Source organism: Gossypium hirsutum, chromosome A05 (genome assembly GCF_007990345.1).
Source record: "Gossypium hirsutum isolate 1008001.06 chromosome A05, Gossypium_hirsutum_v2.1, whole genome shotgun sequence".
Taxonomy (NCBI): Eukaryota; Viridiplantae; Streptophyta; class Magnoliopsida; order Malvales; family Malvaceae; genus Gossypium; species Gossypium hirsutum.
The window spans coordinates 99,977,458-99,982,894 of NC_053428.1; the positions used below are offsets into that span (position 1 = coordinate 99,977,458).

The 5,437-nt window shown below is 29.0% G+C and overlaps 1 pseudogene; it reads left to right on the forward strand.

Moving 5' to 3' along the window:
* Positions 1-1,329: 1,329 nt before the first annotated feature.
* On the forward strand, positions 1,330-2,350 carry LOC121228978 (uncharacterized mitochondrial protein AtMg00810-like; annotated as a pseudogene).
* The last annotated feature ends 3,087 nt before the right edge of the window (positions 2,351-5,437 follow it).

A 5,437-nucleotide genomic window follows, 5' to 3' on the forward strand; every position in this document is an offset into this window, starting at 1 on the left:
CAAATTATTTTAATATAAAAGCTAAGAAACATACACTAATTGTCCAAGATAATTACAAATGGCCTATTTTCCATTTAAAACCTTGGTTAAATACCCGTTAACCATTTTAACTAATAAAAATCAACAACGATTAATTTTTTTCACTTTTACAATGTAGTTCATGAATATTAATTAACCATAAACTATATAAAATTATGGGACAAAAACTCAATATACCTTTAAATCAGACTTGTAAATATTAAATAATAATATTTACAATCTCAGATATTAGAGATAGGGTTTCGAAACTATCGTTTTCAACACCACTGACTTTCGGGTCGTTACAACGCTGAGTGTAAACATAGACACATCTTGGATTCCATTAGGGCCTTCATTCTTTTAGCCAAATGCCCTAAAAAGTTCTAGGGGTAGTTGCTTATACCGCTGCCCATACAATCAACCATACACCCACTAAAGTTCTTAATGATCTCTCTCCACATGAACACATTTTTTCAGAACTCTCCATATTTTTCAGTTCTTAAAACCTTTAGATGTGCTTGCTTTGTACTCCTTCAACCTCATGAACATACTAAACTTGAACCTTGTGCTCATCTTTTCTATTTTCTTGGGTACGACATTGAGCATAAAGGTTATTGTTGTTGGGATCTAATATCCAATAAATTGTGTATCCCTCAGCATGTTTCCTTCTGGGAAGATGTTAAGTTTCTTTGTCCACATTTTATTCTTCCTTGTCCTCTTCTCTATTTTTTCATAGATGCTTATGTTGAGTTGTTCCCTTGTTTTGATGCATCCAATGAGCTCAATTCTCTTATATTTTCTATTTCTACATCCACGAAATCTGAACCAATTGAATATCTTGTTCCTACTTCTATTATTCGTCGGTCTAATCAGGTAAGAGAACCACCTTCGCACTTAAAAAATTATCATTGTTTTTATGTCATTGTCACCCTCCATGAGCCTCAATACTATCGTAAGGCTAGTACTAATCCTTCTTAGCAGCAAGCAATGTTTGACGAACTTTAGGCATTAGAGAAAACTAATATTTGGGATCTGGTTGATCTTCCTCCTGGAAAGATGCCGCTTGGCTGTAAATGAGTGTACAAAATCAAGACCCGTTCTGATGGATCTATTGAGCGTTATAAATCTCGATTTCTAGCCAAATGATACATGAAGGAGTATGGTATTGACTATGAGGAAACATTTTCTCCTGTGGCACGTCTCACTTTTATTCATAGTCTATTGGCCATATTTGCAGTTAAATATTGGAAATTGCATAAAATGGATGCCAAGAATTCCTTTCTCAATGGTGATTAATAGGAGGTAATCTACATGCATCCCTCACTATGGTATTCTCATTCTCTCAATCAAGTGTGTAAACTTCAACTTGCACTATATGGTTTGAAATAAGCCCTTCAAGCTTGGTTTGCTAAATTTAGCTCTACTGTATCTGCATTTGGTTTTGTATCAAGTCCTCATGATTCTGCATTATTTACTCGACGCTCTGATCAGGGTATGATCTTACTTCTCTATGTGGATGATATGATTATCATAGGGGATGACACAAAGGGGATTATTGAACTACAACAGTACCTTAGTCAACATTTTGAGATGAAAGATCTTGGGTCTCTTAGTTATTTTTTGGGTATTGAGGTTTCCTTTAACGATGATGGCTACTATCTTTCTCAGGAAAAATATGATTCCGACTTACTTTCTCATGCCAATATTACTGATAGTAAGACTGTTTTTACTTCCTTGGAACCAAATGTCAAACTTACTTCGTTAGATGACACTCATCTTTTTGACCCTACTTTGTATCGACAACTTGTTGGCAGTCTAGTCTATCTTATAGTGACTTGACCTAATATCGCTCATGCAGTTCATATGGTTAGTCAGTTCCTGACATCTCCTATATCATCTCATTTTTCAGCAGTTCTTCGTATTCTTCGATATGTTAATGGTACACTTTTGTTATGGTCTTCATTTCTCTGCTCACTCCTCATTGGTTCTTGCTGGATATTCTAATACTGACTGGGCAGGAGATCTTATAGACTGATGCTCAACCACCGGCTATTGTTTCTTTTTAGGTGATTCTTTTATTTCTTAGAAAAGTAAGAAACATATTGTTGTTGCTTGCTCTAGCATCAAATATGAATATCGTGCTCTTGTTGATACAAATATGGAGTTACTTTGGCTAAGTCTACTACTTGAAGATATGGGACTCTTATCTCCTACTACTACTGTTCTGCATTGTGAGAATCATAGTGAAATTCAAATCGCCCATAAAGATGTGTTTTATGAATGTAAAAACACAGAGATTGACTGTCATTTTGTACGACATCATCTTACTTAGGGCACTCTACACCTTGCTTCTGGTCACCTTATTAGCTCAGATCGCAAATATTTTCACAAAGACACATTTTCCAATCAAATTTCATGACTTAGTTTCCAAACTCAAGTTATGGTCCACAACACTACCTTGAGTTTGAGGGTGAGATGTTAATGTAAATCTGTATTTTACCATGTAAATTAGGCTATAACTTAAGATTTTAACTATTTTAATGTAAATTTGTATTTTTAGCATGGAAATTAAGCTATAACTTAGGATTTTGACTAGTTAGTTTCCATGTATAGTTCCTAAGTACTAGTATAAATACCTAGCACTTGTACAACAATAGATATATTGAAATTCATTCCTTTCTTTTTCTAAGTTTAATAACAAATTCAATGAGCATTTTGTAACTTTTTAAAATTGAGTGATCAAAACATAAACGTACTAATAGTTTAGTAATCTTGGGTGTAGTTTATCCTTATTTCAAATATCATTATTTTTATATGTGAAATATTTCAAATATCATTATTTTTTCACCTTTATTGTGGGCATGGTAAATTTTAATATTATAAAATAATTATTTCAAATATTATAATTTTTATATTTGAAATCTTTCAAATAATTATTTCAACTGCACATACAAAAATATATCATACTAAAATTTGCCACACTCATGCTATGAATAAAAAAAAGTAAATATTTCACATATAAATATTATAATTACTAAAAATAATGACATTTGAAATAATTATTTTTATATGTGAAATATTTCAAATAGTTATTTGAATTTATAAATATTCTTGTATTATATATTATGAATGTGTATTTGAAATAATTATTTAAAATATTTCACATATAAAAATAATAACATTTGAAATAATTAATTAATTTTATAATATTAAAATTTACAATAGCCACAATGTAGGTGAAAAAAATGATAATTTTTATACATAAAATATAATTATTTTTAAATGTGAAATATTTTAAATAATTATTTAATTTTATAATATTAGAATTTATCATACCCAAAAATATATAAATTATATTTCGTTATATAATTATTTCAAATATTTGATATATATAAATTACATATGAAGAAAAATATTACAAGAAAATTAGTTGATGCTTTTGAAAAATAAAATATATTTAATATAATCATATATAAAAAAATATATTTTCATTATGTATTTATTCTTTTGTTTATATAAACGAAAAGTTTATTAATTAAAAAATGTGAATTAAAATAAAATTTAAAAATTCGAAAACAATTAATTAATTAGAAATAATAAAAAATAGGTTGAAAGGCATATGGATTAAAAAGGAAAACAAAGAAAATCGAGGAGCATTTTAAATCTAGGCAGCACGAATGAAAGAAACCAACATTTAATCCGACCAAGAAAAATGACACGTCAAGGAAACGCGCTTTTTACTTTTGTAGCTCGTGCTTTACAAAATTCATTTGGAATTAACACCTAACAGATGACAAGATTCCTCTAAAATATATTTTAACAAATAATTCCAAACAAACATATTTTGATATTTAAAAAGTAAACAATAAATCCATTTTTATTCACATTCTTTAAAATATTAATAAAAAAATATATTTTAGATAAATTTAAATTTAAATTTCAGTAGATTAAAACAAATAAAATATTTTAACCACATAATAATTTTTTGAACATAGTTATCACTTGCTTGGACCATAGAAAAAAAATGTTAACACCTCTTTCGAAATCTCTTCAAAAATCTTAGTCTTTAATAAATATCAAAAATTATTTTGGTCAAGCAGTTAAAAATTTTATTCAGTCATAAGTAAGGAATAGGTCTAACAAGGACAAAGCTCGAAATTGACAAAGAAAAACCTTAAATGACTTTAATGACCTCCAAACTTGCTTGTGTAATTATGGGTGATATAATTTCTTCAATATTGTCCATCCTTGGTGATATAAATTCTCGTCCTTCTCATTCAATTAAATGCAGACAAACCACGAATAATCGCAATGTCGGATACTGTTTTGATACAGAGTGTAAATCAAATGATCCCATCAAACATCAACTGTTCCACTTTTACTTTATAACATGAATTATATTTTTCAGCTGCTACACTGCAGATAGGTTGCAATCAATGAAAATATTAATATTATTTAAAATTAAAATATTTGTGATTAGGGAATGGAGGGGCTTAAATTCAAATATTGTTCTTGAGGGTACCTTTTTTTTTATTTTTTCTTTGACCATGTTTTCAATGTTCAAATAGTGTAATAATTGGATTTTTTCACTTTAACTTCGTAAAGAGTGAATATCCAAGTTTTGGGTTTGCAAAATTTTCATTCGACCATCGAAAAACCTGAGAAAAGGTTGCAATCTTTTTATTGATTCAAAATCGTTGGATTCCATTCGTTAACCAGTTGGAATTTTGGTTTCAAGCCTCTATATTTCATAAATACATAATTGGCATGAGATGATTGAATAATACAATGTTATTTTTTAAAATGATGATTTAAATTTTAATTATTCTTAAAAAAAATTCTATTAATAGATCACAGTTTGAGATTCAATAATGTGATATTATTAAAATTCAATAATAATATTTAATGTTAATCAAATGAAGGATAAAAAGGCAGAAACACAATCCTGTTAGATTAAAGATACATGTCCCAGCTAATCACGTGTTGATTTTTTTTTTATAAAAATTGTTGAATTAAACTTTTTTTATTAAGGAAGGTAAAAGTTATTACATGTCAATCAATCTAGGAAAAGATAAACCAGTAATATCCTCATGCAACACATTCAAAGTAAAATTAGAAGGTTAGGATCAAGAGTAAAAGTCAATAACCATTCCTTCTGCAACCTTTGCTAAGCAATCAGCTATCCTATCACGTCCTTGATGCACATGCCTAATACCAATAGCCAATCTCGATGCAACAGGTCTCAGATGGCATGAATGACATAAAAATTCGACTGTTGTATCATTAGAGTACCCTTAATATGATGCAACACTTCCAAATAATTTGTTTCTAATAATACATCACGACAACCATGGATTATCTCGAAACTTTATCAAGATTATCCAACTAACGAGTCATTAAATCAATCTATTCAGACAGC